The sequence below is a fragment of the Meriones unguiculatus genome, chromosome 11 (assembly GCF_030254825.1).
Source record: "Meriones unguiculatus strain TT.TT164.6M chromosome 11, Bangor_MerUng_6.1, whole genome shotgun sequence".
Taxonomy (NCBI): domain Eukaryota; kingdom Metazoa; phylum Chordata; class Mammalia; order Rodentia; family Muridae; genus Meriones; species Meriones unguiculatus.
In genome coordinates this window covers 45,636,838-45,664,641 of record NC_083359.1, presented here as the reverse complement: position 1 = coordinate 45,664,641, position 27,804 = coordinate 45,636,838, and positions in this window count along the sequence as shown.

The following is a 27,804-nucleotide window of genomic DNA, read 5'->3' as shown; positions in this document are numbered from 1 at the left end:
TGGCGAGATGCCTGCAGTTTTTGTGGATTTATGAACTGAACACACATGCTACAAATTGTGAGGAAGTCACAAACAGAAACGATGATGGTAGTGATTACAATACAGTTTAGAAAAGTCAAAGGACTTGTGTTTTTTGCATGGGGGTCCTGTTCCAGGCAGCACGAAAAATACTTTGCATGTAGCTCACGGGCACTCGCAGTGGATAATATCATGCCTTCCGTGTGCAGATGAAGAAACTGACGAGGAAGTCACCGGCACACGGTTGCAGGGGGTTACTGAAGTGCTGCTGCGTGCGCCGTATCCAACCACCCACTCCTTTTCAAGACCGAGTAGACTCTTGTTCATTCTTTGAGAAGCCACACACATGTTTTAAAATCAACCTCCTCCAATTCCTTTCAGATGTTGCTGGCTACATCCATCTCCCTCTCAACTCAACTTCACAGTCTCTTTTTATAGTCCAGTCAGTGTGTCCTCATGCGCACAAGAGCAGGACCACCTACTTCCACCTACTTGCGAACAGACATCTAAAACAGACTCTCCCTATCAACTGCCCCCGCTCCTCAGCTAGGGGTAGGCCTCTATGAGCCCCAGTCCCATCTCTGTGGGGCTTCTGATTGGCTCAGTCTTGTCTAGGTCTTGTGATGGCTACTATTCGTGTGCATAAGGTGCTGACTCACTCAGAAGACACTTTCAGCATTTCTCCCAGCCTCTTGTTCTTACAGTTTTTCTGCCCTATCTTCCAAAGTCTTCCCTGAGAAATATCCCAGCCCATCTCTTTACAGGGGAACTCAACAGGGCAAGGGCTGGGAGTGAGGACACAGAGTGAAGTATGGAAGGAAAGAACTTTACTTTTGTGAAAACTTAGCATTGTGATACATGATTTTCCAACTTGGGCTGGTTCACTCCTCCTTAGGCAACCTGGTGGTCCCTTAGATCCAGTTGTTTCCATATTGATGCTGAACTTGGTGAGGACATGACATCAGTATAGCACACTACATACAGCCTAGAAATCCCAGACTCAAAAAATCCTCCTGCCTCAGGCTCCTGGGTAGTTAGTACTATAGTTCTGTGCCACTGTGCCCAAGTGATGAGATAACTTGTAATAAAATATTACCATTCTGTTAGCTTTTTGAACATCTACCTCAATAATCCCAGTGCGATCATGTCCAAAACAGAAGGAGGATCATTTAACAGAATGAATAAATACATTGGTTACTACTTTCTTATTAAACTTTCAGTCAAAATATAAACTTAAAACCCCCAAGAGGCAGTGTTGGGGCCTGAATATGTAACGTCTAAGTACCGGGTTCCTAGCTGATAGTGCTATTTGAGAGGTTGTAGAAACTTTAGAAGATGGGTGTTCGCAATCAGGCACTTTCATGGCCAGCCCCAACAACAGCAGGATATCATCAGTAGCCACCGAGATGTGACACATTTCCACTGTTGCCGTGAAGGGTCTGTTCCCTTCCCCCCCTTTTCTTTTCCTACACCCTCATGCAGAGTCCAACTCTGTATCTCCTCCCTTAATAAACCTCCCACGTGAGATCTGTTGTGTGGTGTGACTTTACAGCATCTGCCGAGCAGATAGTAAGAGTGGGGACTGAGCTGGGGGGAGACAGGTCGCTGGAGGCGGGTCCTTGGAGACACAGTTTCCTTGGCTGCCTCCTGTCTATCTCTCTGCTTCCTGGCCTGCATGATGTGAACTGAGGTGTTCTATCAGGTCTCCAATGTCATGATGGGTGAAACTATTTGAAACTATGAGCGCCAATAAGCTCACTGCTTTCTTAAGTCCTTTCTGTCAGGCATTTGTGATGGCCGTGAAAGAGAAACTGCACCAGTTAGGTTTTTTGCAACTTAACACAAGCTAAGATCATCTTGGGATGAACTGAGAGAATGACTTTATAAGATTTGCCTGTAGGCAAGTCTATGAGGGGATTTTTTTTTTTTTTTTTTAGACCGTGTTTTCTTGTGTGGCCTTGGCTGTCTTGGACTCACTTTATAGCCTAGACTGGCCTTGAACTCACAGTGATCTACCTGCCTCTGCCTCCCACAGTCCTGGGATTACAGGCCTGCACCGCCGCGCCTGGCTGTCAGTTTTTTTTAAATTGATGAACGATGTGGGAGGCCCAGACCATTGAAGCTGGAACCACCCTGTGCAGGTGGTTCTGGGGGTGTGGATTTGTAGAGAATGGCACTAAGAAGCATTCCTCCATGATCTCTGCCTGAACTCCTGCCTCCAGCTCCTTTCTCTGCTTCAGTTTGTGCCCTGGCTCCTCTCAGTGACAGACTCTGTCAGTATGTGTGAGCCGAACAAACCTTTTGCTCTCCGAGTTGCTTTCGGTCGTGGTCTTTACTACAGCAATAGAAAGCAAACCATCATTGAAGGGTGAGGGGACTGGATCAGGACGTCTGTGTTTGAGAGAACTTTGGGTCAAATTCTGGCATACTGGAAAGCCTTGGCAAAGGTACTTGTTGTTGCATTGCATTGCTTCTCTCTTTACGTTGACAGACTTGGGTGCTGTTTTCTGTATCCCCCTTTCATTGGGAAGAAGATCTTGGCATTTTGGGTAGTGGCTAGCAGATTGAACCTTTCCCCCATTAGTTAAAAAATTAAAAGACAGGAAAATAGTTTAGCACAAAGTGAAAATGTTCATTGGTAAATGTTTACAGACTTAATAAAGGGACCAAGACCTGTCGAGACCATGGACACTAAGGGTTTTGGGTTTTTCATTTGGATTTTGAATGTCCTACCCAGTGATTCCCTCTTCCTCTTCTCAATTGGTCTAAAGGTGTCTATGCCTGTAGCAGGGATTTGGTCTCTGTAACTGTTGATTGGCAGAGATAAGAGCTCTCAGCTTCTTTGGTATAATAGATACAGAAAGACCCACTGCATGGGAGGGAAAATGGGCTGTTTCAGAGAAACAGAAATTTACTGTGAGGCAGAAAAACTATAAGGAAATGGAAACATATTGCTTATTGCTGTGTACTGCTTAGTGCTAGCTTTAGCTTATTGCTAACTCTGCTAAAGCTAGAAAAAACTCAAACTGGGGTTTTCATGCTTCCACGTCTCCCATCCTAAGGGCTCATGGCCTCTTTTCGTTTCCATAAATTTTCCTGAAATTGCAAGAAAGATGTGACTTCCCAAAAGGTCCTTCTTCACGCTCCTTGTTGCATCAGCAAAGCATCTTCCTGGGCCTTTACCCCACCTGTGGGCTGATACTGGAATGCAACAGGGATTAGGGCCAAGTAACAATAAAAACAAGTTGAGGAGGTGAGGAAGAACAGGAGTTAGAGCTGTGGAAACTTCCATTTATCAGCTTCTTCATCAAGAGCTCCATGTCACTATCCCCCTTACCCAGTCACTCGAACAGCTACCAGAGCCTTTAAGTCCCCAGTGCAGTGGCTGGATGCTAATTAAACTCCCAGTGAGCAGCAAGAACCACTGTGCTTCTGGTGGGTTTAAGTCAGTTAATAATCTCCAGAGCACAGGTAAAACAAGTCCCATTTAAAACATTTTATTGACAAACACAGAATGACTACTGTCTAGGGCTCAGGTAAATTCACCATTTGGGTTTGTTACTTGTTTCTGACTCATGCAATTGGCAAGAGCATGTAAACCATTCAGGACCTTCCATGGTTCGCAGACTTGAGGCCCTGATGGAATGGAATGAGAGGGAGAGCATGAGTATTTCCAGAGTTCCCACACGTGACTGGGACTCTCTGGGTACTTTCCACCCTGGACTTAAAGAGGAGAGCAGTTACCACTCTCAGATCAGAGGATGGGAGAAGAAAGCAGCAACTGAACTCTGTATAGGAATGTGTCAAGTACCTGTTTTGAATGGAACTGTTTTGATTAATGACTAGCCAACCAAACGAGTTTTCTCATGGGAAGAAGCAGGGATCTGTATCCCCTGGCTGGTTCTATCTCCAGTGGGATCTTATTAATATGGGTTGTGTAGCTACTTCCTCACAAGTGAAACATTTCTTCCTGGAGGGAGGCTCACAAGACTTAGGGAGTCAGTGCATCTCACAAGGCTTAGGAAGCCCCTGAAACTCACAAGATTGACACGATATTTCCCCTACGTTATAAAATCAAGAAACAACTGCTGAGTAAAGGGATTTCTCTTTGATAGACTGTCTGTAAGTTGCACAGGGAGCTCCAACATGCAGCTTCCATGAACCTTTGGCCATGATGGTGTGGGCTTTTCTTTGGTACGGGTGCCTCTGAGTCACTTATACTCCTGTAAGTCACCCAAGTAAACCCACTGTTTCACCTATCTGGATGTGTGTCAATATTTTTTTTTGGCTGTCATGGGCACTCAGCTGGAGTGAGTAGACATTTCTTATGTCTCCCCAGGAAATGAGACAGTGTGCTTCATACCAAACACCTTATAGTGTGGAGCATGAGGGCCAGGCATGCTGTCCTACTTTTCTGTTAGGGCATATTCCCCACAAATTTACCTACAGGGGACAAACGACTTCAAGCTGAGCCAGCAAAAGTTACACTACTGAAGAAACCTGATCCATATCAAAGTGTTTATCCCAGGCTGTAATTTAAATTATCTCAAACCACATTCCTTAGAATTTGGCTGTGACCTTCAGTCCCATAAAGAGTATATTTCAAGTTGTGCTTTATACCCATAAAGATATCCACCCAGCAGAAGGAAGGACACACACAGGGTAGCAGCTGGGCAGGTCATTAAAACTCACCTTCTTCATTATTTAATATGTCTTTACAACCTCCTGGGGCAGCAGGGAGAGGTTTGCCATAAAATGTGTCTACTTTGCAAGGAGGTCTTCAAAGGAGAAAATAAACTCTTTCTCCTTTGGGAGAGTCATTTTCACAGTCCGCTATGGAATTGGAGAAGGAAGTCTAAAGAGAGAAGGGGCAGGCAACAAGAGCAGGCATTGGTACATATGTGACAGGAAATCAGTGTGGGGGCTTCTCGGTATGAGGGAGGAAGAGGAGAGAAAAGTTAGGGACAAATAAAAACAAAGCATAATGACACATCAGTAAGAAAAGTCGCAATGAATCCCACTACCCTACATACTAAAAATTAATTAATTAATTAAATTAAATTTAAACATTGAATTTCCAGAGTTCCCAGAGCACAAGTAAAATTAAAAACCATTTTATTTTAATTAATTAAAGTATTTAATTAATTAAACATCACATAAAGCTGAAGCATCATTCCTGTACTGGTCAGGTGTGAAGCTGGTTGTGGGCCTGAGGCTTGCTGTCAGCACTTGGGATTTGGGAATGGCCACTTGACCCAGTCTTGCTCTGTTATTTCCCTATTTTGTTGCCCATATTTCACCAGAAGATTATTTCAAGTATCTTTAAAAATGTTGATTGTGTCATGATTATGAACGTAGAATCTAAAGCAGCACGGAGAGATAAGTTTTGTATCTACAGCTACCATCTTGAACATCTCAAGCTCGCATACCTTATTTAGGATTTGTAGATGTGAGACTGAATAGCATTGAATTACATCATATTTATGCATTTGACATAATGGGCTAATGAAAAATGTAGATCTCTCTGTCTCTCTCTGTCTCTCTCTCTTTCTCTCTCTCCCTCTTTAAATTTGAGGCAGTATCATCTGATAAAGGCCAGGATGGCCTTTAACATGTAATATTTCTACTTTAGGTTTCCAAAAGCTGAAATTATAGATGGGAACCACAGTATCTGGTATACAATTCAGCATATTTAGAAAGGGCCAAATGAAGAATGAATGGCATGTTGGGCTATGTAGATGGGGGAGCAGTTGCGTTTATCATGAATGGTTAAGAAAACTTTATAGCTCAGATAATACTGAAGCCAGAAGGAGACTTCCTTAAGTTATAGAGAAAGGTAGAGCCTGGCATTAAGGTATATCTGACATTAAGAACATGTGAAGACATAAGGGAACAAGGTCTGTAGTAGAGGACACGTGGAGGGGTGGTAAAGATGGGGATATGCCTGTCTCAAATACTGCTAGGATTTCAGGCTAGAGAGACAGCTTAGCCATTCAAGTACTGACCATACATGAAAGAGGACCTGAGTGATCCCCAGAACCCATGTGACATAGCAGGATGCGGTGGCACATGCTGTATTCCTAGCACTGGGGAGGTAGAGACAAGCAGATCACTGGGGCTTACTGGCCAACCAGATTAACTGAATAATCCAGTTCCAGATCAGATAGAGACCCTCTCTCCAAAACCAAATCTGGACAGAATCCTGAGGAATGACACCCAAGGTTGACTAAGGCTTCACACTCACATACCTATATGTACATATACCTACACACACACACACACACACACACACACACACACACACACGCGCGCGCACATATACGTGTGCCCCTGACATATGAACATACATACAAAAGGTTAGATTTTGAATGACACTAATGCTATTCCCATGCTTTTATATATTGGCACTGTAGATCAAGAGAAGTGGTGGAGTTAGATTTCCGTTTTAAAGAAGGGTCCCTGATGTTTCACCCCTACCTGTGGCTGATGCTTACCTTGCCCAAGTATCTGGGTTAAATTAACAGGGTTCTTACTTCCAAGAAGCACACTGTAGAGGGCAGGCTTACTCACTTGCAATCCTAAATCCCCTCCAAGGTGAGAGAATGCAAGGAGGAACGATATTTGAATTTATAGAGCCTCATTTGGAGGCGAGTGGGAAATCACAGTTCCAGACAAGACTGAAAGTATTAAGCTGCACTTTTAAGTCCTAATCAAATGCAAGCAAAGCATTTTCAAAGCAAGAGTAATTGGTAGTCAAACAAAGCCTTCTTTTAAGCCACAAATGTTTCCCCGGCACCCAGAGACTGATAACAAGTTTTCCTAGCTCCATTTTCTTTCAGGTGGCTACTTAAAGCAGCAGCACCATTTCTTCACGGAAGCCTAGGGGAAAGCATGAAACTGTTATCAGTGTCTGTGCCCTTTAGGATTGCTGGTGTTACAAGGTTGGCCAGGAATGCTGGGATTCTAGCTCCTATGCAGTCTATGATCATACATACACCCAATAGAACTGTGAACACTCATAAGTTCACTTCCTCACACACATCATCGGCACTGACATCACACCTCTTCAGGAAGCTATATCCACCATCTTGCCTCTGAATACTACCTCTAGCACATATATCACACATTTGACACAATGTTGGCAGTATCACATACCTCCTACAGAAAACAATGGTCTCTGTTCACTTGCTCAAGCCACCAATGCTCATGTCAAACTCACTGCTTCAAGGTTTGTCTATCCACCCCTGTTACTCTTGGATGTTTCTCCTCACCCTACATCTCTAACTCATCCTCAGCTCCCAAACATTTGTGCCTTTCATATGCTTTCCTCACAATATATGCAACCATACCTGTTTCCAGGAGAAGCTGTGAATATATTAGCCACACAAATCCTCACAGTCTTCTAGCTTCTGTCTAACAGGTAGTGTTTATGACTTGGGCATGTTCCTGACAAAAAATACCTACTTGTCCTTTTGGGCACCTGGACCATATGGTTGTTTGAAAGCACAAGGAAAAGCCAGCCAGCATGGCCAGCCTTAAAGATGCTTCTCCTTGTCAGTTACTCAACTTTCCCCAAGACCCACTTTGTCAACCTATAAAACAGAACTAGAGCATTTTCCACTAAAATAAAGTGTCCACACAATCCTGCTACAACCACTTATGATACCCAAAGCAATCACAGTCAGTATTCTAAAGAGATAGCCGCATAGCAATGCTTATTAGTTTACCATGCACAGTAGCCAAGATATAGAACCATTTAGAGGGATGGAGAGATGGCTCAGTGGTTAAGAATAGTGATTGTCCTTCTGGAAGACCTGAGTTCAATTCCCAGCAGCCACACGGTGGCTCATGACCACCTATCATGGGATCTTATGCCCTCTTCTGTCATACAGATATTCAGGAAGACAGAATACTACACTCTAAACATAAATAAATAAATCTTTTTTTTAAAAAAAGAAGAGAATTAAGAAAATGTTCCCGCCCCATTGACTTGACTAAAGTTTGACTGGAACGTATTTCTTGTCTTTTATTTTAAATACCACATTGTTTAGTTGACTCAAAACGGAAACAAAACAAACAAACAAACAAACAAAAAACAATAAGAACAACAAAAACCCCAGCAAAAAAACCACCAAAAAGCTGAAAGTATTGTGGGGTGTCTATTGAATGTGGATGGTCTTTTCTAAGGGTTCTTCTAAAAATGTTTGGAGATAGGGGATAAAAGAGTAAATAGGTGGTATGATCAAACTCTGTGATCAATACCTAAGTTTTATAATTAAATCCATAATTTTGTACATAGATATTTTTGTAGAATATACTTCATGTAAACTGGAAGAATATTTTCCTTTTAGGATTGACAATCAAATGAATAAGAAAATGAGCAACCATTAGATTAGCTTCCAGTGTAGAATAAAAATTATATCAGAGCTACCTCCTAACAGGTTGAAGCGATGCCTACATTTAAACCAGGTTTAGAGAAAATGTCAAATCTTGTGCCAGCCTTGGTTTTGTGGAGCCCATCAGATGGAGACCAAGCTTCCTGTGCAGGCCATTCTTTCTGCACTGAGCTCCTGTAGAACACCAGGCTTCCCAGTGAGGAGGTTGAACAGAGCCTCAGGTTGCAGTTATAAATTATGATCTGCATGAACTTGTAACCCATCCATCCTTCAAATACATTTTCAGTTCACTCACTTAGAATTTCATACATGTTTACAGTGCATTTTGATTGTACCCAACCCTGACTCCCTGACTCCAATTCCTATCATATTCCCCCATTTCCTTTCCAACATTACGACCTCTCTCTGTCTCTCTCTCTCTCAACTTATTGAGTCTAATTAGTGCTGTCTACAGGCATAGAGTCATCTACTAGAGCGTGGGTCACCTGCCAGGGGCCACACCCCTGAAGAACACAGATTCTCCCTCCCCTAGCAGGCTTCAACTATCAGTAGCTCCTAGGGTAGGCATGGTCTTGTCAGCTTCCTTCCCAAGCCATGCTAGAAATCTGACTGTCTTGATCTCCTGCAGGTCTTGCTCAGGGAAGCCCAGCTGCTGTGTGAGCTCATGAGCACAGTGGCCCTGCCATGTCCAGAAGACACTGTGTTACAGCAGCCCCCGAATCTCTGGCTTTTACAATCTTTTTGCTCCTTCTACAATGCTCTCTGAGCATTGTGGGGGAGAAAGTATGGTGTGAATACCCCATAATATATATTATAACATATATAATTTAATATATAGTATGTGAATATAGAGGTTAAGTATAAGGAAGTAGCTGGATACATCATAGACTTCAAGTATTACTTTGTTAAATGGACATAGTCTTTATAAAGAGAGGAGTCAAGATAATTTGAACATGAAGGTCAGCCTGGCAGGGGATTACAGTTAATGTGCCATGTGGCTGTAGCTGACACTGCTTCAGGACTTGGGGGATGCTGTTGGGAGGGGGGTTAACTGATCCCTGTCCTTACATACTAATCCTTGCTAACCTTTTGGCAGAGGTGATTCATCTTTCTCATTTTCCCTCTGGGATCAGGCAAAGCTGTGGCCATTGCAGTGCTCATTCTCCTGAGCCTTTGGGATTTCAGTGATCAGTTTGCTTGCTTATCCTCACTGTGATGATAAGGGCTACCTCCTCCTAACTTCCTTGCTACTCTGTGATTCTGCCTCCTTTTTTTGAAGGCTGATTATGTCCTAGGGTTTGTACTAAATGACTGCCCATAGTCTTCCTATTAATAGTTGATATTACCATTGTATGGACAAGAATACTGAGACTAGAGGGTAGAAAATGTCTCTTTGATCAGGCATCAGTTGGCAACACTGGATTATCTGGAGCCATATGTCCTGGTGGGCTTCTTATGAAGACACCTGTACAGAGAGGACAGAGGGCCATTAGGATATGCACACACACTGCTGGCTTCGCCTGCTAGATGTGTGATGCCATCTTTCCCTATTCCAGCTCAGCTCACCACACAGCTAATATCCCCTTTCATGTTTGCGTGAGTTTCTTGGCGGTTTGATCCGTTAGAAATCTTGTCATTACTCTGCCATTTTGCCTCTTTAAGAATGACAGAGAACAGGTCATGTATTGCCAGCCTTGTCAGGCTTAGCTCTCTTATTGATCGATTTTTATTTTCAGAGCACACAGGGGGCACTAAAGGCAGCAACCTTCAAAGACATCAACTAGTTGATAAGAGGCTGGATGGCTGCAGGACCTGTGATGCCTGCCTTCAAATCCTGGCCTCCCAAACACCTGCTGCTGCAGTGATGTGTCCCCAGATGCCTGCATGCCATCATTCACAGGAGCATGCTCAGGAGCACTGTATCAAGAGTCTTGAAGACCAGCGTTTAAATCTTACATTGAAGAGCTTTGACTTCAGACAAATCCCCATGAACTTTCTAGATGCTTTATTTTAAGTCTGGAAAATGGAGTGATTGCAATTTGTTAGCTGGGTGTGGCAGCTGTAATTTGCCTCCCAGAATGTGGGAAGCTGAAGCAACTATCATTCCAGAATGTGGGAGGCTGATGAGGTAAGATCATGAGTTCCTGAGACTGTGAGTTCTGATACCAGCTAAACAAGGAGTTAAGTAGGAGACAACTGAGGAATATTGCAGCTGTGTCTTGGCAGCCATGTCTTCTTTTTGTGGTTAAACATAATCAAAGGTGACATCAGGCTGGTCCTGTGTTTCAGAAATGAAGGCATCACAGCAAGCTCTCACACATGGGCACTAATAAAGGGTCTACACCTACAAAAACCTGAAGTCATTATAACATCACTTCAAATTGTAGTTATGATGAACCCCCCTCTGAACCTCCCCCAACCCCTTGACAGGGTTTTCTAGAAGATCATGCATCAGAATACTAAAACAAGAAGATAATCTGGTCAACCTTGATTTGAGAGATTTGAGAGAAATGAAAGATACTCTACCTCATTAATATGTCACTCATCTTATAAATGCTCATATGAACATTTAAAAATACAGAGCGACTGGAGGAAAAGCCTGAAGTTCAGATTCAAGATTCCCACAATGCCACTGCAGGAGAATTCCAGGGACATCAGTCAGCTGAGCTGTGATTACCACAAGAAGAAAACTAAGGTTGTTTTCTCTCCACTCTTGGTGAGGAAGTATTTTTCCATTCCAAACACTATGCTTGTGTTTGTGGTCCATATACATTATGAGGGCTGCCCCTCCTGGGAGCAGAACCTATAAATTCCTTCCCACCCTCTTCCCCCTATGCCCTTCCCCTAGTCCACTGAAAGGGGGAGTTCTCCTCCCCTGCCATCTGCCATCTGCCCCTAGCTTATCAGGTCTCATCAGGACTGCCTGGATCCTCTTCCTCTGTGGTCTGACAAGGCCATATTACTAGGGGAAGGTGATCAAAAAACAGGCAACCAACTGAGTTCATGACAGAGGCAGCCCTTGCTCCCCTTATTCGGGGACCTACATCTGAGCAGGGGTTCTAGGTCCTCTCCATTCATGGTCCTTGGTTGATGCAGCAGTCTCTGCAGGAACCCCTGGGCTCAGACATTTTAGCTTTGTGCATCTCCTGTCTCCTCTGGGTCTTATCCCCAACTTCTTCCATAAGACTCCCTGAGCTCTGCCCAAAGTTTGGCTGTGAGTCTTAACATTTGCTTCAATCCCCTGTTGAGTGGAGCCTTTCAGAGGACCCTCTATAGTAGGCTCCTATCCTGTTCCCTCTCTTCCACTGTTCCTGGTGTCTCTCTAGTTTGCCATTCTGAACAAGGTTTAAGCATTCTCCCTAGGGTCCTCCTTGTTGTTTAGCTTCTTTAGGTCTATAGATTTTAGTATAGTTATCCTTAGTCATCAGGGAAATGCAAATCAAAACGACTCTGAGATTCCATCTTACACCAATCAGAATGGCTAATACAAAAAACTCAAGTGACAACACATCCTGGAGAAGATGTGGAGAAAGGGAAACCCTCCTCTATTGCTGGGAGTTCATACTCATACAACCACTTTAGAAATCAATCTGGCCCCTTCTCAGAAAACTGGGACTAGCTCTACCTTAAGATCCAACTATATCACTCTTGGGCATATACCCAAAAGATGCTCCACCATTCTACAAGGGCATTTGCTTAGTTATGTTCATAGCAGCTTTATTTGTAATAGCCAGAATCTGGAAACAGCCTAGGTGTCCCTCAGTTGTGGAATGAATATAGGAATCGTGGTATATTTATACAATATACTACTCAGCTATTAAAAACAAGGAATTCATGAAATTTGCAGGCAAATGGATGGAACTAAGAAAGATCAACCTGGGTGGGGTAACCCAGAAGCAGAAAAACATGTATGGTATAAACTCAGTTATAAACAGATTTTAGCTGTCTAGTATAGAATAAGCATATTAAAATCTGTTTATTCTTTTGGGAACAATGCCTTAATATTCCTTGTCTACTCTCTACCCACCATCTTTTCTTCTCTTTACCTCTGCTACAATTTGAAAGTTTAGTGTCTCCTAAAGGCCCAGTCATTGAAAGGTTGGTCCCCAGTTGATAGTACTTTTGGGAGGGAGTTAATGGTTTAAGAGGAGCAATCTATTGGGATACCATTAAGTCATTGGGATATTTCCTTAAAGGGACCACTGCCCCTCCCTCTCTGTCTTTGCTTTTCAGCTATTATAAGATGAACAGATCTCCTCTACCACATTTATTCTGACTCTCCACTGATCCAAAGCAATACGGATAAATGACTATGGAATGAAACCCTAGAAGTAATGATCCAAAACAAACCTTTCTTCTTTTAAAGTTCATTATCTCATGTATTTTATCATAGCAAATGAACTCACAGAACATATCCTTAACTTTCATATCACACAATGAACTTGATCATGTCTCTCAACCTATGACAGGTCCTTATCATTATTTTTAAAGACGTATACTCTTGAAAAAGATCGTCTGGTCTGCTTCTTCCTTCCTACCTTCTGTCTTATGAAGCAAGTGCTTTTCTCTATTATATACTTCTTTTTCAGAAGCCCAAAGCAATAGAGCCATTTGAAAATCCAGTTCCATTTTCATGTACAAACCCTTATTCTTTATACATTAACCATCTCAAATGTTTTGTTATAGCAACAAGAAACTGACTAATACATTTGCAAAAGCACTGGTTTGCTGGATCACAGGCATTACAGCCTGTGTAAATACACTCACAATGCCAAACTGGAGCATTCTAAGAGTTTGCATGGGCAACAGTGATATACAGAGAGGTACGTATGTTTCCTCATGTTCAATCTAAGCAAATAGTTCAAGGTACATGCAATTACTTTTCATTACACAGAGTGCTGGAAGGTCAAACTTCTTACTGCACACATTCTAGTCACCTGATCTTCTGGGACCCCGCAGGGTTCTTCTACTTGTTTGCCACACTCTTTCCTGAAAAAACACGTTTGTCAGAAACAAACAAGCTTGTTAAGCTCCTCCACGTTTGTGCTTTTGATCTTCCACATAATTGTTCTGTACTGTACTCCGAGGTCACAGCACTGCTCGTATTTTCCTTTTCAACTTAACAGGTTTGTTTTTTTTTTTTTTTTTTTTTGTACTGAAAACTTAACCTTTACTGTGTATGAAAATTACTTTTGTGTACAGTGTGAAGTAGAAATAGAATCTTGTTTTTACATAAACACATGTAAGACATTACAAATAACCTCAATATTTATTAAATAATCCAGTATATTCTTCTCAGAATTGTGATTCTATTGCCTCTTTTTTATCTCAGTCTCTTTCTCTCCTCTGTCCCTCCCTGGAGCTCCCGCCCACTTCATGCTATCTATTCTGTTTCACTGACCCACTTCACATTTTATCACATTGTGAAGATAACAATGGTTTTCAGGACATCCTAATATCTGGTTGGGTGAGTTAGCTTCTCTGCTCTTTCCCCTGCTCTCCAATCTTTTTCTTCCAAAATTGCTGTTGAGTTTTATTCTTACACATTTAAAACCCATCTGTCAAGTTTCTTATAAAGGTTACCCCATAGGGTTGGTTGGGTGATGGAATGAAAAAAAATGTATGAGAAGGGCTTTGCAAACTGTTAAAAAGTCTAGGAAAGCAAGTACAGTTGAAGATAGGACCAGGGCTTTGGGGGCCAGATACAATTGTTTTGAAGTCCCTTGAAACTTGGATAAATTATCCAATTCTTGGGAGACTCACTATCTCTGTCCATATGAGTGACAGTGATATTAGCCAGCTCCCATGTTTGTGGGAGAAGAGAAAAATTATATGGGGTATGGCGTGTAAGAGTGCATTGTATGGCTGGGGAGCTAGAAGCCTTAGCATTTTGTGTGTGTTTGTGTGTGTGTGCGTGTGTGTGTATCACAGGATGAAAGGAGAAAGAGATTGCTGAGCTGGGCTTCGCGCAAGGGACTGAGGCTGCTGTTGACATGGTACAGGCTGCCAGGTTAATGAGACCATTCATCAACATTATGTTCAGGGCCATGATGGATTCACCCAGACCCCCTGCCTGAATCTTCTGGGGGAAAGGACATTAATGGTGACATCTGTGAGCACAGGAATGTGTCAGGCTCCTGGAGTGGCAGTGGGAACAGTTGCCTCTCTCCTTCATACTCTTTCTGCTTCAACACCTTAAACTCAGCAAAGCCTGGTGGGGCCTGCTGGGTTATTACTTATTTGCCCTAGAATCAACCAGCTATAGGAGAATTGTCTGCTAGTCAATGCTCAAACAATGCTGAGAGGCAGAAAGGTAAGGTGAGGAACACAGAGGAGACATGCAGGCAAATGAGTCAGAGACTGAAGTATTCGTGACCTTGGGCAAGTCACTTTGCCTGGTGATTACGCCTCCCATTCAGGATGCCGGAGAGGATGGTGTGAGATCCTAGACGCAGAAGGAAGACAGTATTTGGTAGTGTGTCACACAGATATCAAGTATTGCTATTATTTCTAAACAGGCAACTGTCTGCTGGTAATTTCAACCTGAGCCTCTCCACCTATGGGCTTCTGTAACATCTGTCTGGGGTTTGCTATGAGGTCTGGCAATGAGCTCTCTCTTTCTTTTTTCTCTCTTTTTCTCTGGTGTGTTTGTGTGTGTGTGTTTATGTGTGTGCGTGTCTAGACATGTGTATGAAAGCATTGGGGAAGGGTCCTGTAAGAAGAAAGGTTGGAGATAAAAAAAAATTATAGTCAAGCACAAAAATTTAGGGATGTTCAAATTAATTGAGATTTTTCATTTAAGCAACAGTGTATTAAGGATAGAGTGAGAATGGCCATATGAGTTTAATGATGATCACCAACCTGGTAAGTCATAGTTCAATGTATTTCAACAACCTAATGTAGTCAATGCTGATTTAATTGTTTACTTTTTCTTTTGTGGTGTGTGTGTGTGTGTGTGTGTGTGTGTGTGTGTGTGTGTGTATGAGAGAGAGAGAAAGAGAGAGAGAGAGAGAGAGAGAACATGCGTGTGAAGATCAGAGGGTAACTTTCAAGAGTTAGTTCTCTGCTTCCATCATGTGGGTCCTGAGCACAAAACTCAGTCACCAGGCTTGGCCCCAGGTGCCCCTTACTTGGTGACCCATCTTGCTGGCCCTAATGTTTAGTTTAGGTTGTTTGTTTGTTTGTTTGTTATATTCATTTCTGCACTAGTCCAACAAAGTCCTGTCCTATAGATGAGGAAACCGAGGTACTCAGAGTTTAAGTGACACTGATGGTACATTGCAGGAGGTGAGATTCAAACCCTTGCCTATCTGGCTCTGATGTCCAAGCTCATAATAACTTGGAAAATCCTGTCAGTTTCCCTGTGAGATTTATTTGAGGTTCCCTTCTCTGTCAAAGGCAAATGTTCTAGCCATGTCACTTCTGAAAACAGCAATTTCTGGACCTGAAACTTTAATTTTTCAGATTGTGAGACTGACAGTGAGTGGAGGCATCTCACTCAGGCATGTCATTCTCCATCACTGTCACGGAGGGGCCTGAGCAAAGGAAGCAGTGAGCAGGCTAGCCAGCTAAAAAATCCAAAAAGAATAACGTGTCTTCCCTCTGCAGAAAATTTATTATTTTCTGTGGCTTACCATGTCATTGAACTCTTTTCAATAACTTCTCATTCAGCCCAAATGGAAATCAACCTTCTTCTTAGGTTGTGAAGACCCTCTTTGAGGGCTGTGGTTGAAGAAGGCTATGCTGATGTGCTCAATGATAGTCTTGCTATCATTTATTTATTTATTTTTTTACTACCACACAAAAAACACAGCTATTTATAGCAAAGAAAACTTGCTGATAAAAAGATAATATAATTCTTTTATATTTTATATGAGGAGCTGGAGAGATGGCTGAACACTTAAGAGTAGCTATTGCTCTTGTGGAGGGTCCAAGTTCAGTTCACGACAACCACACAGGTAGGTTCATAACTACCTGTAACTACATCTCTAGGGATCTGATCCCCTTCTCTGGCCTCCTTGGGCCCTCCACTCATGTGTGCATATCCACACAAGCACATACTTAAAAAATCAAAGAAGTGTCTAAAAATGATAATTCACAAATCTCAACTCTTGGAAGTCTTCTTGGCAGCATAAAGAAGCTAAAATATTGGGATCAATTATAGTCAAATTCATGCCCCGCTATGTTCTACAATTTCACTGCAGATTGACCTTAAGAAATATTTTTTTAAAAAATAATTTAAATAAAGAAGGTTTTAATTATTTGTTTGTTTGATTATTATTATTATTGTTGGAGACAGGGTTTCTCTCCATAACAGCTTTGGCTGTCCTGGATCTCACTTTACAGATGAGGTGGGCCTTGAACTCACAGAGACCCACCTGTCTCTGCCTCCCCTAGTGCTGGGATTAAAGAAGTGTTCCACCATGCCTAGATTTGTTTGTTTGATTTTTAAGATTGGGTCATATATAGCCCAAGCCATCCTTGATGTTGATAGACACGCCCTCGGACTTCTGATTCTCTTGTCTTTACACTTGAGATTACAGGTATGCACCCCTGTGCCTAGTCCATGCAATGCTGAGGACAGAATCCAGGGCTCAAGCTAGGTAAACACTTCACCAACTGACCTATATCCCAAGCCTCACAGGAGGATTAATCTTGACTGTGCAGAGAGTTCAGTCCATGCTCCCGTGGTTGGTAATCTTCATTTGTATGGGCAGAACATCATGGCAGCAGCAGAGTGTGGCACAAGAGGTTTGTCTCTTCCTTCTAGAAAGTTTTCTTTGCCCTTTGAGGGGGATAAATAAGTCATATGGGTTCAGGAGTGATGTGCTACTCAGCCTGGATTTTCAGGTGAGGTCTCCTTGGAATATTATATTCATGGCTCCTCTTTAAGTTGTGTGAAACAGTTTCTGTGTCTCAAGACACCATATTCATCCATATGAAAGAGATGAAAAAATAATCATTTTAAGAAATGTTTTCACAGTTAGCTGTAATAGCCAATGCAAGGAGGCCTGACATGTGGTCAGGGCTCTGCAGTGTTCATCTTCTTCCTTTGTGATTTTCAGAAACTGGAAGGAGTGGAGTTCAATTAGATATGGTATAATCTAGTGCTAGGGAGAGCAAACAGGAAGATGAATTATGGTATCAAGCTTTGTGAGACAATGTAACACAGGAGATTGCAAGAAGATAGTTACGTGAATGGTAGATAAGCTGCAAAGAGGGTAAGACAATAAGCATTGTCTTCCTGTGAGAGCTGTTGCCTAAGGGGAGCCTCCTGCCAGCTGATTCTCAGATGATTCACATGTGAATGGTGGAGGAGATTCTCTCAGAGAAGCTGACAGAGGGGAGGAGGAAGTAAGACAGGGCTGGAGGGAAGCCCAGGACTATAGACCATTTACTTGAGTTTGATTCTACTTGTAGCAAGGATTTCTACTTTCATCTGTCAGGCATAGCCTATGGTGTCTATAGGGAACTACCTCCCTGGCCTCTTTTGCAGCACTTTGTAGTTTCTCCAAGAGAGATTATTAATTATTTTTTTACTGCTGTGACAAAATATGTGACTGAAACATGTGGGCAGTAAGATTTATTTTGACTCACAGTTTCAGAGGGTTTTAGTGCAAACAGCCGGGAAGACAGAATGAACATGCTCCATTCCTGGTGACAGAAGTGTGATGTGCAGGAAAGAGAGCATGGGCTGGAACCAGGGTTGGAACCTCCAAAAGCCTATCCTTAGCGATCTGCGATCTGCTTCTCCCAGCCAGGCTCTATCCTCAAAACCTCCATAGTGTCCTTAGTGCCAGTTGGGGAAAGTACCCAGAACACGAGCCTAAGGGAGAAGCTTTAGATTCAGACATGAGAGTCACAGATACGATGCACTAAGACAAGATCACAGAAGCTGCTGGAGGGATACATGTTCCCAAGTGGCATTTGTCTCAAAGCACTGCAGGAACACTTTTGAACCCATGCACTCTTCAAAGATTGCTCTCCTCCTCTGTTGAGAGGCAATCTCTTTTTTTAATTTTTTATTAATTACACTTTATTCACTTTGTATCCCCCCAAAAGCCCCTCCCTCCTCCCCTTCTGATCCTACCTTCCCTCCCCCTTCTTCATGCATGCTGCTCCCCAAGTCCACTGATAGGGGAGGTCCCCCTCCCCTTCCTTCTGATCTTAGTCTATCAAATCTCATCAGGAGTGGCTGCATTGTCTTCCTCTGTGGCCTGGTAAGGCTGCTCCCCCTTCAGGGGGAGGTGATAAAAAAGCAGATCAATCAGATTATGTCAGAGGCAGTCCCTCTTCCCATTACTATGTAACCTACTTGGACACTAAACTACCATGGGCTACATCTGTGCAGGGGTTCTAGGTTATCTCCATGCATGGTACTTGGTTGGAGTATGAGTCTCTGGAAAGACCCCTGGGCCCAGATTTTTTGGTTCTGTTGCTCTCCTTGTCCTGTCCCCTCCAGATCTTACTATTTCCCACTTCTTACATAAGATTCCATGCACACTGCCCAACAGTTGGCCATAAGTCTCAGTGTCTGCTTTGATAGTCTGCACTCTTGACTTGATCCTTACATGATTTCCTTGATGGGTGGACAACAGCCTAAGGAGTGTTATCAAAATTCCAATGTCATGAATGGCAAGAGCTCTGTGCCTTGGAACCAAGGAGTAATGCTTTAAAATAACCCAGACTACACAGAGAGACCCATTGTCGTAGGAACTGAGGACCTCATCTCTGGTAAAGGTCTCAGTGATAGCCAGTACCAGTTTGCCAACAGTATGAACAAGATCTCTTCAAATTAGATCTGATGGTTTGGGCCACCTCACCTGAGGCATCATGGAGCAAAAGCAGTCACACTTGATGATCCCATGTCAAACTGTAGAAACATTAGTTACAACAAAACAACCCCCCCAAAAAAAAAAACATTGCTCTTCTTTTTAACTTTAAATTTTTGTTCGAGTGGAACAAGACACGGATCTGTTTACATTCTGATGATGTGGCAGACAGTTTTGAAGTTTTGTTCATATTACCTTTACCATATGAATTTACCTAGATTGCAGATCCTGTGGCTGCTGGTTACTCACAGTGGCTTTCTCACCTGTTTACAAACTTCCATGTGTCCAGTGGAAGCCTTCGACCGGTACTCACCCCCTTTCTTTCTATGAGACATTGATAATCAATGACAAACTCTCACACAGAGATAGCGAAAGATTCATCTTGGATCTCACAGTGGAACCACTTTGTGCAATAATTTGTGATTTAAATTTCTTCCACAGAATTAAATGTTTCTCTTTGTTCTTTTTTAAAGATAATTTTTAATTGATTGTGAATTTCACATCATGCACCCCAATTCCACTCGTTTCACTGCTCCCCACCCTTAACCTCCCTCCTCCCAAGAAAATAAAAACAAAAATGCTACAACTTGATGTAACAGGTTGGGTTGGTACATCTCTGAGGATTAGGGGCTGGGGGAATGTGGGAAGGGGTGTGAGGGTGAGATTGGGAAGGAAAAAGGGAGGGGGCCTGCTATTAGGTTGTTAAGTGAATGAAAAAATTAAAGTTAAATAAATATCACTGTGGAAGCTGTGGTATGTCACACAATATACCCTTTTGCCCAAACAGCTTATTTTCAAATGTTTATTGTAATGAGTCATTGGTCTGGCCTCTGGCTTCTGTTACACCATCAATACTGGACCCTGACTGAGACTCCTCTTAGATATCCTATTGTTGCCCTGTGTCATGGAGATTCTGCAGTTTTGGATCTGCAAGATTGGCCCCTTCAAGATCTCTAGCAGCTCATGGGTATGACAGCTCAAAGTCCTGGACCTAGGCCTCAATAGTAGCCAGAGTTGGTCAGCGCACCAGCTCTCTCAAGAGCAGCAGCTGGCGAGGGTTGCAGGACAGTCAACACAGCCCTCAGACATCAACATGGCCTCGGATGGCAGCCTAGACCGCAGACATTCACATGCCCTTTGATGGTATCATGGATCATGGACATCAACACAGATCCCTGCTGCAGAGGCACAGACCCAGACATGGCCCTCAGCAGCAGCGCAGGCCCAGATATCACCATGGCCTCAGGTGACAGTGCAGGCTCACCTAACAGCTGTCAAGTCTCCAATTCTGCCTCTCTTCACAGTACACAAACTGCTCTGCTTCTCTTTCTCTCCCGTCTCTCCATCACATACTTGCTTATAATAATGGTGCCTGTCCAGAGCACATGGAATCTTATGTAAGAAGTGGGAAATAGTAGGTTATGGAGAGGACAGGAACCCCACAAGGAGAGCAACAGAACTAGAAGATTTGAACACAGGGGTCTTCCCAGAGGACCATACTCCAACCAAGTACCAGGCATGGGGATAACCTAGAACCCCTGCGCAGATGTAATCCATGGCAGTTTAGTGTCTAAGTGGGTTACATAGTAATGGGAAGAGGGACTGCCTCTGACATGAACTGATTGGCCTGCTCTTTGATCACCTCCCCCTGAGGGGGGAGCAGTCTTACCAGGCCACAGAAGATGACAATGCAGCCACTCCGGATGTGATCTGATAGACTAAGATCAGATGGAAGGAGAGGAGGATCTCCTCTATCAGTGGACTTGGGGAGGGACATGCATGAAGAGGGGGGAGGGAGGGTGGGGTTGGGAGAGGAGGCGGGAGGGGCTTATAGGGGGATACAAAGTGAATAAAGTGTAAAAAAAAACCCAAAAAACAAACAAAAAAAATAATGGTGCCTGTCTATGGCAGGTGGGCCTCTCGTTTCTCTTCCTTCTTGTTTATTATTTATTTTTTGTTTTGGTGCTAGACATTGTACCCAAGGCCTTATGCATGATGGATGTGTGCTCCTATCTAGGTTTTTGTCCACTTGTTACACACTTATCTTACTCCCCTTTCTCTTTTGTTTTATGCGACAAGGCCTCATATGGCCCAAGCTGGAATTGAAATTTTTATGTAGACAAAGATGATCATGATCTTCTGATTCTCCTGACTCTTCTTCATGAGTGCTGGAGCTACAGCCACATGTCACCACGCCCAGTTTATGTGGTTCTGGGATCAAACCCAGGGCTTTGTGTATTGTAGGCTACCACTCTACTGGCTGAGCTATTTTTCTATCCCTCATACCCTCTTCTTGAGAACACTCTCAATAACTCACTCTCACAAGAACCTCCACAGCCAGGCTCTGTTCCTAGGAAAATTGATCCAGCATATATAGTGTTTTCCATAGAGGTATCACTACAGAAATAACATATAAATACTTTATATCTTTCAAAACACCTGTCACTATTGGTGATTCAAAGTAATAGGAATGATGGTGCTAAGGCTGTGCTGCTGTAGTATAAGATGTTATAGTATCAATACTACAATTCTGTATTCTAAATTCCCTGTAGGTTACCAAATCACCATGTCTTAGTGTGTGCAAATGGACAATGGTCCTTGTGTGCTAAGACAGTTCTGAATTTAGAGACATTTGGTTTAGCACCAATCCATGAGCACCACACACACACACACACACACACACACACACACACACACACACAGAGTTATGTCCAGTTCTGCCCCACAACAGGTGAGAACCAGATACCTCAATTAAAGGGCAACTGTTTCCAGTAAGTCCCGCTTCTAAGGTCTTATGCCATTTTTCACATATCAAGGCCCTCTCCCTTGATACCATCAAGATATTAGAAAAATCCCAGGTCCTGCCAAGGGATTACTCAGTTTATTAGATTTAGCTTCACAAACAGAGACACTCTGCACTTTGTATCACCCTCGAGAATGTGTGCATTAAGGCATTCTATTGGCTTGAAACCCAGCAATTTCACAAGACAATAAAACAATGTATGTTCTTTTCAATCTCTTCCTATGTACTTTATTTGCTAGAGGAAGTAAAATGCAGTTCAATGATCTGCCATTATGTGACGTGGAAGCTCTCTGCTGAAATTAAATCTTGCCATTACCAGGGTGAATATCTAAATCTGTTGTGCTAGCATTTTCACTTTGTGTGTGCCTGTGGCAGTGGAGGGTTAGACTGCTTCAGGGGTGTTTCTCTATTCTTTGTTTCAGTCTGGAGCTTTGTGAGTGAGGCAACTCTAAAGTTGGATGTGCTGTGAATCACAGAGTGCGGAGGTAGAGGAAAATTCAGTGTAATCTGCCTTAGAAATTTACTTTTTAGATTTCTGAAAGTAGAAAGGATCTTGGGACTCTATGAAATACGGCATAGTTTGCCCTCAGCTATGGAGCAGATTAATGAGAATCAATTAGCTAGATACTGCAACTCCAGGTTCCATGACAATTTTACAGTTCATAGGATTCTGCCACTCTTATCCTTTATGAACATGTAACCACAGCCAGGACAGCGTGTTTTTCTGGCTATCATTAAAGGTGGAGAAACAATATCTTGCTCTATGTAAGAATGAGATGTTGAAAGCAGAAGTCTGAAAGGAGACGAGGAGCTTGAAAACTGTAATAGAATTTCCCCAACTACTGTAGTATGCCTTGCCTTCAAAGTCATTAGTATTCAATGCCAGGGATGAAAAGTATGGAGAATTTGCTGAAGTTGACATTCGAAGACAAAGTAATAATGTCACCGGAGCATGGTGACACATAGATCCCTTGTATTTCCTTGTATTTTCAGAGCAAAACTCTCAAGAAAAATCAGTTTTCAAGAGTTTCTCCACCTTAAAAAAATACAGGGCATTGAATAATAGTTTTTGTAGTGCAGAAGAAGTATGCCATGTACCTATGCTTGTGTAAAAAATTTAGTCTCTCTGAGCCTGGCTCAATATATATGTTGGGAGAAAGTTTAGCAATGCTTACATTGTGGGGATGATTTTGAGGACTAAATAAGATAATCAATGCAAAAAAGAACATTAACTCATCAAGGATTGGATCTTGTTATCAATAACAAAAGCTTTCAATCAATTCAGCAAATAAAAGAGGCACTCAGACAAGGTAGTAAGCGATTCACAGCACTCTCTCATGCAGTCCTTCTAACTCAGCTAGGTTGGCGATTTTTCTCCCTTACGTTATCCATAGATATGTGGTTTTATAGAAACTTCCTGCATAAATATACCAAACTCAACCACGCACCTGGTCCCAAAGCCTATGCTCATACCTCCATATTTGTGGAGATGGAAAAGAACCTTTGAGTTCATCAAATCCAATAATATCACCCATGGCTGGGTTAACACGCACTGCATAAAAACAAGCAAGTCTGAGAAAAGCTTGAGGAGACCACGTTAACACTAGTGTGATTCAATCTACATGAGAGTGAGTACATTATTATGAAGACGCCACACTCACTGTTCCCATAGTTTCTCATGGGAAGGTGATCTGTGGAACAGTTTATGATGCACTGACATAGGGTAGCATTTCCAGGCTGTAGATGTATCAGGAGAAAATGTATCGGGAGGGTCTCGTAGATCTCATGATATGAGCTGTGGCTAAACCCTAGGCTCTAGAGTTCTAGGCTGATAATCCATTTACTGTAGTTTTTCTGCCGTATTTCTTTATTGTTGAGCCCCTCTTAGAATAAATTATCTGGGGAAGCTTTGTACATCTCAGATTTCAGCACTAAGACCTTCTGGCCATCAAGAAAATTTCCCTTCTTCTTGAGCTCTCTTCTTATTCCCTTTTCTGACAGTCCTGTCGGTTGATGAATCCATCAAAGGGTGACAGTGTTTTGATGGTGTGTTTATATAATACATCAGCCCTGATAGGCTTGTAATGTATGAAGTTAGAATTTGTCAATGCCCTGTGGTTTGACACACCTATCCATTATAATAGCACCCTCTGCATAGGGTGCTTCATGGAGATGGGGTGATCTTTTTATGCACTGTGCAAAAATTGTCCTTAAGTGTTGATTTCTGTACCCAGACAGTTGAGTACAGTTGAGACTTTCTTTGGTATTGAAATTTTTATAAAGCATCACCTGTCTCAATATTTTGTAAACATTGTTCTACATCATCTTCTGATTGGTTGAATAAAGAACTGAGTGGCCTATCTCAAAGGCAGGAGAGAATAGGCAGAACTTGTGTCAGAGATAAGGACTCTGGGAAAGAAACTCAGGTACAGGAATTTCTTGACAGACACAGCGGAAGAAACAATTGCTGGAACTAAGACTGAGAAAAGGTAATGGGCCATGTGGTGGGAAGTAGGCCAGGCCAATATTGATGGGTTAGAATAGCTGAGAATCTGCTCAGCTATAGTGCCTAAGCTAATACTAAATATATGAGTCTTTGTGTCATTATTTGGGGGTTGTCGGTCCAAAGAAAATCCTGTTTTATTTGGCTCCTAACGTGGGCCACCAATTAAAACCATATGTATTTTCTATGCTTACTCCAGCTCTGAATAATTACATGGAGACTTGTATTTATTTATAATAGCTTTAGGTCTTAGCTTACTCTTGTTCCCAACTAGCTCTTATAACCTGTATTAATTCATTTATATTAATCTATGTTCTGCCATGTGGCTCATTACCTCTCCTCAATTTCATATGTCCAACTTCTTCCATGTCTTGTGGGTGAATCCTGTGTGCCTTGTGCCTCAGATTTCTTCCCCAGAGTTTCCATCTCTTTAAAAGTCCTGCCTTCTTTTCTTGCCTTTTCTATAGGTCATCTATCTCTTTATTAAAATCAATAAGAAGGTGTTGGTGGGAGTGTTTCTAAAATACGAGACAGCCAAAAGAATAACAGCTGGACTGTACTCAGATCTCTGCCAGTACAGAAATCAGCATTTGATTTACACAAGGACACTCTACACAGTGTATAAAAAGATCATCCCAACAGGTGTCTGGAGAAAATGTGAAGCTGTGAGGAACAGTGCAAAGAGGTGAGGGTAATTTGGAGAGATATGCTCAAAGCATACATTAATCCTTAAGATAGGAGTGTTCAATGGGATATCTTTGTAGAAGCTAGCATTCATTGAATATCAAGCCAGCTACTCTTCCAGGTGGTGAGAATTTGTCAAATGACACAGATAGTGATCCCTGTTATGCCAGCTCTTCCTACACAGCTGACATTGTGGTTAATACTGAGGTCACATTACTGGGTTCTTCCCTTCCTACAAGTCTTATAGTACGGCTCCATTTGTGGAAGAAGAAACTGAACCACAGAGATGCTAAATAAGTAGGATAGGCCTGTCATGTAAACGGTAAATGTTGACATCAGAGTCTAAACCTTAACTCCTCAGTGCATGCTGTCTATCAGCAGACACAGGCCCTCATAAGAATGCAGTGTGGTTTGAATACTGACAGGACTTTGTAAACATAGATCCACTAACGACATTTTATAAATGAGGAAACTCAGAGAACTCACAGGTGAAAGAAATGTGAGAACTGTGGTTTATTGGATGTCAAATCTCCTTGGCTCATATTCCAGCATAAGGGACATGCATAAATCAGAGTGAGCAATAGAAATCCAGATTTTTACCTGAGTTGAAGTTTGCCCCTACCAACCATTTGGGATAAAATAGGTACTAGCAGCAAGATCTACTTTTTAAGATTTGCAGAGCATTGACTGAGACAATGTGCATAACTACATAAGAAATACCAGAACTGATAATAACAGCAAAAAGTCAACATTATTGGAAGAGGAAAATAAATCACACACAGTTTTTAGAAAGGGACATTACAATATAATTAACCCCCAGATCTTGGATTGTATGATGGCTCATCTCCATCATCAACTTGAATGAATTTGGAATCACCTAGGAGACACACCTCTTTGTGTGTGTTTCCAGAGAAAAACTTATCTGAGGAAGGAAGACTCAGTCCAAGGCCATTAGAAAAAAAGAAAGAAAAAAAAAAAGAAAAAGAAAAAGAAAGAAGCCAGCTGAACACAAGTATTTATCTCTTTCGGTGTCCTGATTTTGAGTGCAGTGTGGACAGCTGCCTCGTGTTCCTGCCAGCCACTACTTTCTTTCTGAATAGGTTGTACCCTCAAACCATGAGAAAAAGAAATAAATAAAGCTTGCCTCCCTAAGTGCTTTTGTCAGACATTTTTTGACAGCAAAAAGAAAGGTAACTACTACAGATTCTGAATGCCATTCTAACTAAAGGTGTCTTGCCTATAAACATAGCATCACCTCAAAGCAAAAGGTTTAAAGCATAACTAAGATGCTTAAAAATTATAGGTGACTTGTGTAGGTAGCCTAACAGAAAAATAAAAGATCATCATGTTGTTTAAATTGATGATGAATTAATAAAAGCAAAGTGAGCCATGAGAGAAATTTTCTCTCAATCACAAGAACAGAGACCAGAAATTTCATTGTTTTTCTTCACTTGGAGTCTTAAGAAACAGAGTGGGACCATGACAACAAATATCATTTTCTGTTTATTTCAATCTATTGGCAGATGAATGGAAAATTATCTTGGAATGTACAGATGTAGTGGTTAGACTCGTGATGGGGAAACCCAAGTACTTAGTGAGGCCATGTGTAAAAATGCAGTGGGCTTGTTTGGACCAGGAACACAGACATGGAGCTCAGTGCTCGGGGCTGTGGTTACTTGGGCCTCCTATGGCTTTGCTCAAGATTTGATACTAATTAGCACCAGTGAACCTGGTGTTCATGGACCTGTGTTGCCTCCTCACTAGTTTGTTCCGAGTGTCTATAATAGGATTGGGACTTTGGACTGGGGAACAGTAGAGCCCATTGCCCCATAAATTTTTGAGTTATTGTGGGGCTAGATGGGAGTGAGAAACAATATACCAAAGAAGTTCTTCTTCTTCCTCCTCTTCCCTCCTTCCCGTCTTCCTTCTTCCCCTCTTCATTTTTTTTCTATTCTCCCTAGTTCATCCTATTCATCTCCCTTTTCTTTCCATTTCTGTGTTGAAACAGGATCTTGCTTTGTAGCTTCACTCTTGAACTTGTAATCTTGAACTTGTAATCTTCTTGTCTCAGCTACCCAAGTTCAATGATGCCACACACTGCTGCCCTAAAAGTTTAAAAAATAGAAATTAGTGAATTTTAAATTAAACTTAATAATTATTTTTATTTATGTGTGTATGTGACTGCTTGACTTTATGTCTGTATGTACAATTTGTACATTTATGTGCCTGAAGAGAGCAGGAGAGGGCAGTAGATCCCTGAAAATGGAGTTACAGATGGTTGTGAGGCACAAGGTGGGTGCTGGGAACAGAATCCTGGTCTTCTACAAGAGCAGTGGTCTTAATTGCTGAGTCATCATTCCCAACCTTGACACTGAAGTTCTTGATGGTTCTTTTATTTCTCAATGGATTTGACTCTTCCCCAGGAGTCTGAAATAGACAATGAGAGTGAGAGAGTGAGAGAGTAAGAAAACTTACCTGAGTGAAAACTCAAGAAAAAATTTAATGCTTTTCTAAATATGAAAGAAAATATGTGAGTTGAGCCACGTTTTTAAAATTTTTTTAAATTTA